Genomic DNA, 15,965 nt, shown 5'->3' on the forward strand with positions numbered 1-15,965 from the left:
ATCACTATCACTCCTGCACCAGTCTGACTGAGCATAGATTTGTTCTCCTGTTACAGTGTGCACTGACTCTATCACTATCACTCCTGCACCAGTCTGACTGAGCATAGATTGGTTCTCTTGTTACAGTGTGCACTGACTCCATCACTATCACTCTTGCACCAGTCTGACTGAGCACAGATTTGTTCTCTTGTTACAGTGTGCACTGACTCTATCACTGTCACTCCTGCACCAGTCTGACTGAGCGTAGATTTGTTCTCTTGTTACAGTGTGCACTGACTATCACTATCACTCCTGCACCAGTCTGACTGAGCATAGATTTGTTCTCTTGTTACAGTGTGCACTGACTCTATCACTGTCACTCCTGCACCAGTCTGACTGAGCATAGATTTGTTCTCTTGTTACAGTGTGCACTGACTCTATCACTGTCACTCCTGCACCAGTCTGACTGAGCGTAGATTTGTTCTCTTGTTACAGTGTGCACTGACTCTATCACTATCTCTCCTGCACCAGTCTGACTGAGCATAGATTTGTTCTCTTGTTACAGTGTGCACTGACTCTATCACTATCACTCCTGCACCAGTCTGACTGAGCATAGATTTGTTCTCTTGTTGCAGTGTGCACTGACTCTATCACTATCACTCCTGCACCTGTCTGACTGAGCATAGATTAGTTCTCTTGTTACAGTGTGCACTGACTCCATCACTATCACTCCTGGACCAGTATGACTGAGCACAGATTTGTTCTCTTGTTACAGTGTGCACTGACTCTATCACTGTCACTCCTGCACCAGTCTGACTGAGCATAGATTTGTTCTCTTGTTACAGTGTGCACTGACTCTATCACTATCTCTCCTGCACCAGTCTGACTGAGCATAGATTTGTTCTCTTGTTACAGTGTGCACTGACTCTATCACTGTCTCTCCTGCACCAGTCTGACTGAGCATAGATTTGTTCTCTTGTTGCAGTGTGCACTGACACTATCACTATCACTCCTGCCCCAGTCTGACTGAGCATAGATTTGTTCTCTTGTTACAGTGCACTGACTCTATCACTATCACTCCTGCACCAGTCTGACTGAGCATAGATTTGTTCTCTTGTTACAGTGTGCACTGACTCTATCACTATCACTCCTGCACCAGCCCCACTGAGCATAGATTTGTTCTCTTGTTACAGTTTGCACTGACTCTATCACTGTCACTCCTGCACCAGTCTGACTGAGCATAGATTTGTTCTCTTGTTACAGTGTGCACTGACTATCACTATCACTCCTGCACCAGTCTGACTGAGCATAGATTTGTTCTCTTGTTACAGTGTGCACTGACTCTATCACTATCACTCCTGCCATCTGTCTGACGGAGCACAGATTTGTTCTCCTGTTACAGTGTGCACTGACTCTATCACTATCACTCCTGCACCAGTCTGACTGAGCATAGATTTGTTCTCCTGTTACAGTGTGCACTGACTCTATCACTATCACTCCTGCACCAGTCTGACTGAGCATAGATTGGTTCTCTTGTTACAGTGTGCACTGACTCCATCACTATCACTCTTGCACCAGTCTGACTGAGCACAGATTTGTTCTCTTGTTACAGTGTGCACTGACTCTATCACTGTCACTCCTGCACCAGTCTGACTGAGCGTAGATTTGTTCTCTTGTTACAGTGTGCACTGACTATCACTATCACTCCTGCACCAGTCTGACTGAGCATAGATTTATTTCTTGTTACAGTGTGCACTGACTATCACTATCACTCCTGCACCAGTCTGACTGAGCATAGATTGGTTCTCTTGTTACAGTGTGCACTGACTCTATCACTATCACTCCTGCACCAGTCTGACTGAGCATATATTTGTTCTCTTGTTACAGTGTGCACTGACTATCACTATCACTCCTGCACCAGTCTGACTGAGCATAGATTTGTTCTCTTGTTACAGTGTGCACTGACTCTATCACTGTCACTCCTGCACCAGTCTGACTGAGCATAGATTTGTTCTCTTGTTACAGTGTGCACTGACTCTATCACTATCACTCCTGCCATCAGTCTGACGGAGCACAGATTTGTTCTCCTGTTACAGTGTGCACTGACTCTATCACTATCACTCCTGCACCAGTCTGACTGAGCATAGATTTGTTCTCCTGTTACAGTGTGCACTGACTCTATCACTATCACTCCTGCACCAGTCTGACTGAGCATAGATTGGTTCTCTTGTTACAGTGTGCACTGACTCCATCACTATCACTCTTGCACCAGTCTGACTGAGCACAGATTTGTTCTCTTGTTACAGTGTGCACTGACTCTATCACTGTCACTCCTGCACCAGTCTGACTGAGCGTAGATTTGTTCTCTTGTTACAGTGTGCACTGACTATCACTATCACTCCTGCACCAGTCTGACTGAGCATAGATTTGTTCTCTTGTTACAGTGTGCACTGACTCTATCACTGTCACTCCTGCACCAGTCTGACTGAGCATAGATTTGTTCTCTTGTTACAGTGTGCACTGACTCTATCACTGTCACTCCTGCACCAGTCTGACTGAGCGTAGATTTGTTCTCTTGTTACAGTGTGCACTGACTCTATCACTATCTCTCCTGCACCAGTCTGACTGAGCATAGATTTGTTCTCTTGTTACAGTGTGCACTGACTCTATCACTATCACTCCTGCACCAGTCTGACTGAGCATAGATTTGTTCTCTTGTTGCAGTGTGCACTGACTCTATCACTATCACTCCTGCACCTGTCTGACTGAGCATAGATTAGTTCTCTTGTTACAGTGTGCACTGACTCCATCACTATCACTCCTGGACCAGTATGACTGAGCACAGATTTGTTCTCTTGTTACAGTGTGCACTGACTCTATCACTGTCACTCCTGCACCAGTCTGACTGAGCATAGATTTGTTCTCTTGTTACAGTGTGCACTGACTCTATCACTATCTCTCCTGCACCAGTCTGACTGAGCATAGATTTGTTCTCTTGTTACAGTGTGCACTGACTCTATCACTGTCTCTCCTGCACCAGTCTGACTGAGCATAGATTTGTTCTCTTGTTGCAGTGTGCACTGACACTATCACTATCACTCCTGCCCCAGTCTGACTGAGCATAGATTTGTTCTCTTGTTACAGTGCACTGACTCTATCACTATCACTCCTGCACCAGTCTGACTGAGCATAGATTTGTTCTCTTGTTACAGTGTGCACTGACTCTATCACTATCACTCCTGCACCAGCCCCACTGAGCATAGATTTGTTCTCTTGTTACAGTTTGCACTGACTCTATCACTGTCACTCCTGCACCAGTCTGACTGAGCATAGATTTGTTCTCTTGTTACAGTGTGCACTGACTATCACTATCACTCCTGCACCAGTCTGACTGAGCATAGATTTGTTCTCTTGTTACAGTGTGCACTGACTCTATCACTATCACTCCTGCCATCTGTCTGACGGAGCACAGATTTGTTCTCCTGTTACAGTGTGCACTGACTCTATCACTATCACTCCTGCACCAGTCTGACTGAGCATAGATTTGTTCTCCTGTTACAGTGTGCACTGACTCTATCACTATCACTCCTGCACCAGTCTGACTGAGCATAGATTGGTTCTCTTGTTACAGTGTGCACTGACTCCATCACTATCACTCTTGCACCAGTCTGACTGAGCACAGATTTGTTCTCTTGTTACAGTGTGCACTGACTCTATCACTGTCACTCCTGCACCAGTCTGACTGAGCGTAGATTTGTTCTCTTGTTACAGTGTGCACTGACTATCACTATCACTCCTGCACCAGTCTGACTGAGCATAGATTTGTTCTCTTGTTACAGTGTGCACTGACTCTATCACTGTCACTCCTGCACCAGTCTGACTGAGCATAGATTTGTTCTCTTGTTACAGTGTGCACTGACTCTATCACTGTCACTCCTGCACCAGTCTGACTGAGCGTAGATTTGTTCTCTTGTTACAGTGTGCACTGACTCTATCACTATCTCTCCTGCACCAGTCTGACTGAGCATAGATTTGTTCTCTTGTTACAGTGTGCACTGACTCTATCACTATCACTCCTGCACCAGTCTGACTGAGCATAGATTTGTTCTCTTGTTGCAGTGTGCACTGACTCTATCACTATCACTCCTGCACCTGTCTGACTGAGCATAGATTAGTTCTCTTGTTACAGTGTGCACTGACTCCATCACTATCACTCCTGGACCAGTATGACTGAGCACAGATTTGTTCTCTTGTTACAGTGTGCACTGACTCTATCACTGTCACTCCTGCACCAGTCTGACTGAGCATAGATTTGTTCTCTTGTTACAGTGTGCACTGACTCTATCACTATCTCTCCTGCACCAGTCTGACTGAGCATAGATTTGTTCTCTTGTTACAGTGTGCACTGACTCTATCACTGTCTCTCCTGCACCAGTCTGACTGAGCATAGATTTGTTCTCTTGTTGCAGTGTGCACTGACACTATCACTATCACTCCTGCCCCAGTCTGACTGAGCATAGATTTGTTCTCTTGTTACAGTGCACTGACTCTATCACTATCACTCCTGCACCAGTCTGACTGAGCATAGATTTGTTCTCTTGTTACAGTGTGCACTGACTCTATCACTATCACTCCTGCACCAGCCCCACTGAGCATAGATTTGTTCTCTTGTTACAGTTTGCACTGACTCTATCACTGTCACTCCTGCACCAGTCTGACTGAGCATAGATTTGTTCTCTTGTTACAGTGTGCACTGACTATCACTATCACTCCTGCACCAGTCTGACTGAGCATAGATTTGTTCTCTTGTTACAGTGTGCACTGACTCTATCACTTTCCCTCCTGCACCAGTCTGACTGAGCATAGATTTGTTCTCTTGTTACAGTGTGCACTGACTCTATCACTATCTCTCCTGCACCAGTCTGACTGAGCATAGATTTGTTCTCTTGTTACAGTGTGCACTGACTCTATCACTATCACTCCTGCACCAGTCTGACTGAGCATAGATTTGTTCTCTTGTTGCAGTGTGCACTGTCTCTATCACTATCACTCCTGCACCAGTCTGACTGAGCATAGATTTGTTCTCTTGTTACAGTGTGCACTGACTCTATCTCTATCACTCCTGCACCAGTCTGACTGAGCGTAGATTTGTTCTCTTGTTACAGTGTGCACTGACTCTATCACTGTCACTCCTGCACCAGTCTGACTGAGCGTAGATTTGTTCTCTTGTTACAGTGTGCACTGACTCTATCACTATCTCTCCTGCACCAGTCTGACTGAGCATAGATTTGTTCTCTTGTTACAGTGTGCACTGACTCTATCACTATCACTCCTGCACCAGTCTGACTGAACATAGATTTGTTCTCTTGTTACAGTGTGCACTGACTCTATCACTGTCACTCCTGCACCAGTCTGACTGAGCATAGATTTGTTCTCTTGTTACAGTGTGCACTGACTCTATCACTGTCACTCCTGCACCAGTCTGACTGAGCATAGATTTGTTCTCTTGTTACAGTGTGCACTGACTCCATCACTATCACTCCTGCACCAGTCTGACTGAGCGTAGATTTGTTCTCTTGTTACAGTGTGCACTGACTCTATCACTATCACTCCTGCCATCTGTCTGACGGAGCACAGATTTGTTCTCCTGTTACAGTGTGCACTGACTCTATCACTATCACTCCTGCACCAGTCTGACTGAGCATAGATTTGTTCTCCTGTTACAGTGTGCACTGACTCTATCACTATCACTCCTGCACCAGTCTGACTGAGCATAGATTGGTTCTCTTGTTACAGTGTGCACTGACTCCATCACTATCACTCTTGCACCAGTCTGACTGAGCACAGATTTGTTCTCTTGTTACAGTGTGCACTGACTCTATCACTGTCACTCCTGCACCAGTCTGACTGAGCGTAGATTTGTTCTCTTGTTACAGTGTGCACTGACTATCACTATCACTCCTGCACCAGTCTGACTGAGCATAGATTTGTTCTCTTGTTACAGTGTGCACTGACTCTATCACTGTCACTCCTGCACCAGTCTGACTGAGCATAGATTTGTTCTCTTGTTACAGTGTGCACTGACTCTATCACTGTCACTCCTGCACCAGTCTGACTGAGCGTAGATTTGTTCTCTTGTTACAGTGTGCACTGACTCTATCACTATCTCTCCTGCACCAGTCTGACTGAGCATAGATTTGTTCTCTTGTTACAGTGTGCACTGACTCTATCACTATCACTCCTGCACCAGTCTGACTGAGCATAGATTTGTTCTCTTGTTGCAGTGTGCACTGACTCTATCACTATCACTCCTGCACCTGTCTGACTGAGCATAGATTAGTTCTCTTGTTACAGTGTGCACTGACTCCATCACTATCACTCCTGGACCAGTATGACTGAGCACAGATTTGTTCTCTTGTTACAGTGTGCACTGACTCTATCACTGTCACTCCTGCACCAGTCTGACTGAGCATAGATTTGTTCTCTTGTTACAGTGTGCACTGACTCTATCACTATCTCTCCTGCACCAGTCTGACTGAGCATAGATTTGTTCTCTTGTTACAGTGTGCACTGACTCTATCACTGTCTCTCCTGCACCAGTCTGACTGAGCATAGATTTGTTCTCTTGTTGCAGTGTGCACTGACACTATCACTATCACTCCTGCCCCAGTCTGACTGAGCATAGATTTGTTCTCTTGTTACAGTGCACTGACTCTATCACTATCACTCCTGCACCAGTCTGACTGAGCATAGATTTGTTCTCTTGTTACAGTGTGCACTGACTCTATCACTATCACTCCTGCACCAGCCCCACTGAGCATAGATTTGTTCTCTTGTTACAGTTTGCACTGACTCTATCACTGTCACTCCTGCACCAGTCTGACTGAGCATAGATTTGTTCTCTTGTTACAGTGTGCACTGACTATCACTATCACTCCTGCACCAGTCTGACTGAGCATAGATTTGTTCTCTTGTTACAGTGTGCACTGACTCTATCACTTTCCCTCCTGCACCAGTCTGACTGAGCATAGATTTGTTCTCTTGTTACAGTGTGCACTGACTCTATCACTATCTCTCCTGCACCAGTCTGACTGAGCATAGATTTGTTCTCTTGTTACAGTGTGCACTGACTCTATCACTATCACTCCTGCACCAGTCTGACTGAGCATAGATTTGTTCTCTTGTTGCAGTGTGCACTGTCTCTATCACTATCACTCCTGCACCAGTCTGACTGAGCATAGATTTGTTCTCTTGTTACAGTGTGCACTGACTCTATCTCTATCACTCCTGCACCAGTCTGACTGAGCGTAGATTTGTTCTCTTGTTACAGTGTGCACTGACTCTATCACTGTCACTCCTGCACCAGTCTGACTGAGCGTAGATTTGTTCTCTTGTTACAGTGTGCACTGACTCTATCACTATCTCTCCTGCACCAGTCTGACTGAGCATAGATTTGTTCTCTTGTTACAGTGTGCACTGACTCTATCACTATCACTCCTGCACCAGTCTGACTGAACATAGATTTGTTCTCTTGTTACAGTGTGCACTGACTCTATCACTGTCACTCCTGCACCAGTCTGACTGAGCATAGATTTGTTCTCTTGTTACAGTGTGCACTGACTCTATCACTGTCACTCCTGCACCAGTCTGACTGAGCATAGATTTGTTCTCTTGTTACAGTGTGCACTGACTCCATCACTATCACTCCTGCACCAGTCTGACTGAGCATAGATTTGTTCTCTTGTTACAGTGTGCACTGACTCCATCACTATCACTCCTGCACCAGTCTGACTGAGCATAGATTTGTTCTCTTGTTGCAGTGTGCACTGACTCTATCACTATCACTCCTGCACCAGTCTGACTGAGCATAGATTTGTTCTCTTGTTACAGTGTGCACTGACTCTATCACTATCACTCCTGCACCAGTCTGACTGAGCATAGATTTGTTCTCCTGTTACAGTGTGCACTGACTCTATCACTGTCACTCCTGTACCAGCCCCACTGAGCATAGATTTGTTCTCTTGTTACAGTGTGCACTGACTCCATCACTATCACTCCTGCACCAGTCTGACTGAGCACAGATTTGTTCTCTTGTTACAGTGTGCACTGACTCTATCACTGTCACTCCTGCACCAGTCTGACTGAGCATAGATTTGTTCTCTTGTTACAGTGTGCACTGACTCTATCACTGTCACTCCTGCACCAGTCTGACTGAGCTTAGATTTGTTCTCTTGTTACAGTGTGCACTGACTCTATCACTGTCACTCCTGCACCAGTCTGACTGAGCATAGATTTGTTCTCTTGTTACAGTGTGCACTGACTATCACTATCACTCCTGCACCAGTCTGACTGAGCATAGATTTGTTCTCTTGTTACAGTGTGCACTGACTCTATCACTATCACTCCTGCACCAGTCTGACTGAGCGTAGATTTGTTCTCTTGTTACAGTGTGCACTGACTCTATCACTGTCACTCCTGCACCAGTCTGACTGAGCGTGGATTTGTTCTCTTGTTACAGTGTGCACTGACTTTTCACTATCTCTCCTGCACCAGTCTGACTGAGCATAGATTTGTTCTCTTGTTACAGTGTGCACTGACTCCATCACTATCACTCCTGGACCAGTATGACTGAGCACAGATTTGTTCTCTTGTTACAGTGTGCACTGACTCTATCACTGTCACTCCTGCACCAGTCTGACTGAGCATAGATTTGTTCTCTTGTTACAGTGTGCACTGACTCTATCACTATCTCTCCTGCCAGTCTGACTGAGCATAGATTTGTTCTCTTGTTACAGTGTGCACTGACTCTATCACTGTCTCTCCTGCACCAGTCTGACTGAGCATAGATTTGTTCTCTTGTTGCAGTGTGCACTGACACTATCACTATCACTCCTGCCCCAGTCTGACTGAGCATAGATTTGTTCTCTTGTTACAGTGCACTGACTCTATCACTATCACTCCTGCACCAGTCTGAATGAGCATAGATTTGTTCTCTTGTTACAGTGTGCACTGACTCTATCACTATCACTCCTGCACCAGCCCCACTGAGCATAGATTTGTTCTCTTGTTACAGTGTGCACTGACTCTATCACTGTCACTCCTGCACCAGTCTGACTGAGCATAGATTTGTTCTCTTGTTATAGTGCACTGACTCTATCACTATCACTCCTGCACCAGTCTGACTGAGCATAGATTTGTTCTCTTGTTACAGTGTGCACTGACTCTATCACTATCACTCCTGCACCAGCCCCACTGAGCATAGATTTGTTCTCTTGTTACAGTTTGCACTGACTCTATCACTGTCACTCCTGCACCAGTCTGACTGAGCATAGATTTGTTCTCTTGTTACAGTGTGCACTGACTATCACTATCACTCCTGCACCAGTCTGACTGAGCATAGATTTGTTCTCTTGTTACAGTGTGCACTGACTCTATCACTTTCACTCCTGCACCAGTCTGACTGAGCATAGATTTGTTCTCTTGTTACAGTGTGCACTGACTCTATCACTATCTCTCCTGCACCAGTCTGACTGAGCATAGATTTGTTCTCTTGTTACAGTGTGCACTGACTCTATCACTATCACTCCTGCACCAGTCTGACTGAGCATAGATTTGTTCTCTTGTTGCAGTGTGCACTGTCTCTATCACTATCACTCCTGCACCAGTCTGACTGAGCATAGATTTGTTCTCTTGTTACAGTGTGCACTGACTCTATCTCTATCACTCCTGCACCAGTCTGACTGAGCGTAGATTTGTTCTCTTGTTACAGTGTGCACTGACTCTATCTCTATCACTCCTGCACCAGTCTGACTGAGCGTAGATTTGTTCTCTTGTTACAGTGTGCACTGACTCTATCACTGTCACTCCTGCACCAGTCTGACTGAGCGTAGATTTGTTCTCTTGTTACAGTGTGCACTGACTCTATCACTATCTCTCCTGCACCAGTCTGACTGAGCATAGATTTGTTCTCTTGTTACAGTGTGCACTGACTCTATCACTATCACTCCTGCACCAGTCTGACTGAGCATAGATTTGTTCTCCTGTTACAGTGTGCACTGACTCTATCACTGTCACTCCTGCACCAGCCCCACTGAGCATAGATTTGTTCTCTTGTTACAGTGTGCACTGACTCCATCACTATCACTCCTGCACCAGTCTGACTGAGCACAGATTTGTTCTCTTGTTACAGTGTGCACTGACTCTTATCACTGTCACTCCTGCACCAGTCTGACTGAGCATAGATTTGTTCTCTTGTTACAGTGTGCACTGACTCTATCACTGTCACTCCTGCACCAGTCTGACTGAGCATAGATTTGTTCTCTTGTTACAGTGTGCACTGACTCTATCACTGTCACTCCTGCACCAGTCTGACTGAGCATAGATTTGTTCTCTTGTTACAGTGTGCACTGACTATCACTATCACTCCTGCACCAGTCTGACTGAGCATAGATTTGTTCTCTTGTTACAGTGTGCACTGACTCTATCACTATCACTCCTGCACCAGTCTGACTGAGCGTAGATTTGTTCTCTTGTTACAGTGTGCACTGACTCTATCACTGTCACTCCTGCACCAGTCTGACTGAGCGTGGATTTGTTCTCTTGTTACAGTGTGCACTGACTCTTTCACTATCTCTCCTGCACCAGTCTGACTGAGCATAGATTTGTTCTCTTGTTACAGTGTGCACTGACTCCATCACTATCACTCCTGGACCAGTATGACTGAGCACAGATTTGTTCTCTTGTTACAGTGTGCACTGACTCTATCACTGTCACTCCTGCACCAGTCTGACTGAGCATAGATTTGTTCTCTTGTTACAGTGTGCACTGACTCTATCACTATCTCTCCTGCACCAGTCTGACTGAGCATAGATTTGTTCTCTTGTTACAGTGTGCACTGACTCTATCACTGTCTCTCCTGCACCAGTCTGACTGAGCATAGATTTGTTCTCTTGTTGCAGTGTGCACTGACACTATCACTATCACTCCTGCCCCAGTCTGACTGAGCATAGATTTGTTCTCTTGTTACAGTGCACTGACTCTATCACTATCACTCCTGCACCAGTCTGACTGAGCATAGATTTGTTCTCTTGTTACAGTGTGCACTGACTCTATCACTATCACTCCTGCACCAGCCCCACTGAGCATAGATTTGTTCTCTTGTTACAGTGTGCACTGACTCTATCACTGTCACTCCTGCACCAGTCTGACTGAGCATAGATTTGTTCTCCTGTTACAGTGTGCACTGACTATCACTATCACTCCTGCACCAGTCTGACTGAGCATAGATTTTTCTCTTGTTACAGTGTGCACTGACTCTATCACTATCACTCCTGCACCAGTCCAACTGAGCATAGCTTTGTTCTCTTGTTACAGTGTGCACTGATTCTATCACTATCAATCCTGCACCAGTCTGACTGAGCATAGATTTGTTCTCTTGTTTCAGTGTGCACTGACTCTATCACTATCACTCCTGCACCAGTCTGACTGAGCATAGATTTGTTCTCTTGTTACAGTGTGCACTGACTCTATCACTATCACTCCTGCACCAGCCCCACTGAGCATAGATTTGTTCTCTTGTTACAGTGTGCACTGACTCTATCACTGTCACTCCTGCACCAGTCTGACTGAGCATAGATTTGTTCTCTTGTTACAGTGTGCACTGACTCTATCACTGTCACTCCTGCACCAGTCTGACTGAGCATAGATTTGATCTCTTGTTACAGTGTGCACTGACTATCACTATCACTCCTGCACCAGTCTGACTGAGCATAGATTTGTTCTCTTGTTACAGTGTGCACTGACTCTATCACTTTCACTCCTGCACCAGTCTGACTGAGCATAGATTTGTTCTCTTGTTACAGTGTGCACTGACTCTATCACTGTCACTCCTGCACCAGTCTGACTGAGCGTAGATTTGTTCTCTTGTTACAGTGTGCACTGACTCTATCACTATCTCTCCTGCACCAGTCTGACTGAGCATAGATTTGTTCTCTTGTTACAGTGTGCACTGACTCTATCACTATCACTCCTGCACCAGTCTGACTGAGCATAGATTTGTTCTCTTGTTGCAGTGTGCACTGACTCTATCACTATCACTCCTGCACCAGTCTGACTGAGCATAGATTAGTTCTCTTGTTACAGTGTGCACTGACTCCATCACTATCACTCCTGGACCAGTATGACTGAGCACAGATTTGTTCTCTTGTTACAGTGTGCACTGACTCTATCACTGTCACTCCTGCACCAGTCTGACTGAGCATAGATTTGTTCTCTTGTTACAGTGTGCACTGACTCTATCACTATCTCTCCTGCACCAGTCTGACTGAGCATAGATTTGTTCTCTTGTTACAGTGTGCACTGACTCTATCACTGTCTCTCCTGCACCAGTCTGACTGAGCATAGATTTGTTCTCTTGTTGCAGTGTGCACTGACACTATCACTATCACTCCTGCCCCAGTCTGACTGAGCATAGATTTGTTCTCTTGTTACAGTGCACTGACTCTATCACTATCACTCCTGCACCAGTCTGACTGAGCATAGATTTGTTCTCTTGTTACAGTGTGCACTGACTCTATCACTATCACTCCTGCACCAGCCCCACTGAGCATAGATTTGTTCTCTTGTTACAGTGTGCACTGACTCTATCACTGTCACTCCTGCACCAGTCTGACTGAGCATAGATTTGTTCTCTTGTTACAGTGTGCACTGACTATCACTATCACTCCTGCACCAGTCTGACTGAGCATAGATTTGTTCTCTTGTTACAGTGTGCACTGACTCTATCACTGTCACTCCTGCACCAGTCTGACTGAGCGTAGATTTGTTCTCTTGTTACAGTGTGCACTGACTCTATGACTGTCACTCCTGCACCAGTCTGACTGAGCGTAGATTTGTTCTCTTGTTACAGTGTGCACTGACTCTATCACTATCTCTCCTGCACCAGTCTGACTGAGCATAGATTTGTTCTCTTGTTACAGTGTGCACTGACTCTATCACTATCACTCCTGCACCAGTCTGACTGAGCATAGATTTGTTCTCTTGTTGCAGTGTGCACTGACTCTATCACTATCACTCCTGCACCTGTCTGACTGAGCATAGATTAGTTCTCTTGTTACTGTGTGCACTGACTCCATCACTATCACTCCTGGACCAGTATGACTGAGCACAGATTTGTTCTCTTGTTACAGTGTGCACTGACTCTATCACTGTCTCTCCTGCACCAGTCTGACTGAGCATAGATTTGTTCTCTTGTTACAGTGTGCACTGACTCTATCACTATCTCTCCTGCACCAGTCTGACTGAGCATAGATTTGTTCTCTTGTTACAGTGTGCACTGACTCTATCACTGTCTCTCCTGCACCAGTCTGACTGAGCATAGATTTGTTCTCTTGTTGCAGTGTGCACTGACACTATCACTATCACTCCTGCCCCAGTCTGACTGAGCATAGATTTGTTCTCTTGTTACAGTGCACTGACTCTATCACTATCACTCCTGCACCAGTCTGACTGAGCATAGATTTGTTCTCTTGTTACAGTGTGCACTGACTCTATCACTATCACTCCTGCACCAGCCCCACTGAGCATAGATTTGTTCTCTTGTTACAGTTTGCACTGACTCTATCACTGTCACTCCTGCACCAGTCTGACTGAGCATAGATTTGTTCTCTTGTTACAGTGTGCACTGACTATCACTATCACTCCTGCACCAGTCTGACTGAGCATAGATTTGTTCTCTTGTTACAGTGTGCACTGACTCTATCACTTTCACTCCTGCACCAGTCTGACTGAGCATAGATTTGTTCTCTTGTTACAGTGTGCACTGACTCTATCACTGTCACTCCTGCACCAGTCTGACTGAGCATAGATTTGTTCTCTTGTTACAGTGTGCACTGACTATCACTATCACTCCTGCACCAGTCTGACTGAGCATAGATTTGTTCTCTTGTTACAGTGTGCACTGACTCTATCACTTTCACTCCTGCACCAGTCTGACTGAGCATAGATTTGTTCTCTTGTTACAGTGTGCACTGACTCTATCACTGTCACTCCTGCACCAGTCTGACTGAGCGTAGATTTGTTCTCTTGTTACAGTGTGCACTGACTCTATCACTATCTCTCCTGCACCAGTCTGACTGAGCATAGATTTGTTCTCTTGTTACAGTGTGCACTGACTCTATCACTATCACTCCTGCACCAGTCTGACTGAGCATAGATTTGTTCTCTTGTTGCAGTGTGCACTGACTCTATCACTATCACTCCTGCACCAGTCTGACTGAGCATAGATTTGTTCTCTTGTTACAGTGTGCACTGACTCTATCACTGTCACTCCTGCACCAGCCCCACTGAGCATAGATTTGTTCTCTTGTTACAGTGTGCACTGACTCCATCACTATCACTCCTGCACCAGTCTGACAGAGCATAGATTTGTTCTCCTGTTACAGTGTGCACTGACTCTATCACTATCACTCCTGCACCAGTCTGACTGAGCATAGATTTGTTCTCTTGTTACAGTGTGCACTGACTCTATCACTATCACTCCTGCCATCAGTCTGACGGAGCACAGATTTGTTCTCCTGTTACAGTGTGCACTGACTCTATCACTATCACTCCTGCACCAGTCTGACTGAGCATAGATTTGTTCTCCTGTTACAGTGTGCACTGACTCTATCACTATCACTCCTGCACCAGTCTGACTGAGCATAGATTTATTTCTTGTTACAGTGTGCACTGACTATCACTATCACTCCTGCACCAGTCTGACTGAGCATAGATTTGTTCTCTTGTTACAGTGTGCACTGACTCTATCACTATCACTCCTGCACCAGTCTGACTGAGCATATATTTGTTCTCTTGTTACAGTGTGCACTGACTCTATCACTATCACTCCTGCACCAGTCTGACTGAGCATAGATTGGTTCTCTTGTTACAGTGTGCACTGACTCCATCACTATCACTCCTGCACCAGTCTGACTGAGCACAGATTTGTTCTCTTGTTACAGTGTGCACTGACTCTATCACTGTCACTCCTGCACCAGTCTGAGTGAGCGTAGATTTGTTCTCTTGTTACAGTGTGCACTGACTATCACTATCACTCCTGCACCAGTCTCACTGAGCATAGATTTGTTCTCTTGTTACAGTGTGCACTGACTCTATCACTATCTCTCCTGCACCAGTCTGACTGAGCATAGATTTGTTCTCTTGTTACAGTGTGCACTGACTCTATCACTGTCTCTCCTGCACCAGTCTGACTGAGCATAGATTTGTTCTCTTGTTGCAGTGTGCACTGACACTATCACTATCACTCCTGCCCCAGTCTGACTGAGCATAGATTTGTTCTCTTGTTACAGTGCACTGACTCTATCACTATCACTCCTGCACCAGTCTGACTGAGCATAGATTTGTTCTCTTGTTACAGTGTGCACTGACTCTATCACTATCACTCCTGCACCAGCCCCACTGAGCATAGATTTGTTCTCTTGTTACAGTGTGCACTGACTCTATCACTGTCACTCCTGCACCAGTCTGACTGAGCATAGATTTGTTCTCTTGTTACAGTGTGCACTGACTATCACTATCACTCCTGCACCAGTCTGACTGAGCATAGATTTGTTCTCTTGTTACAGTGTGCACTGACTCTATCACTGTCACTCCTGCACCAGTCTGACTGAGCGTAGATTTGTTCTCTTGTTACAGTGTGCACTGACTCTATGACTGTCACTCCTGCACCAGTCTGACTGAGCGTAGATTTGTTCTCTTGTTACAGTGTGCACTGACTCTATCACTATCTCTCCTGCACCAGTCTGACTGAGCATAGATTTGTTCTCTTGTTACAGTGTGCACTGACTCTATCACTATCACTCCTGCACCAGTCTGACTGAGCATAGATTTGTTCTCTTGTTGCAGTGTGCACTGACTCTATCACTATCACTCCTGCACCTGTCTGACTGAGCATAGATTAGTTCTCTTGTTACTGTGTGCACTGACTC

The sequence above is a fragment of the Taudactylus pleione genome, unplaced genomic scaffold (assembly GCF_031769625.1).
Source record: "Taudactylus pleione unplaced genomic scaffold, aTauple2 ptg000126l, whole genome shotgun sequence".
In the NCBI taxonomy this organism is placed as follows: domain Eukaryota; kingdom Metazoa; phylum Chordata; class Amphibia; order Anura; family Myobatrachidae; genus Taudactylus; species Taudactylus pleione.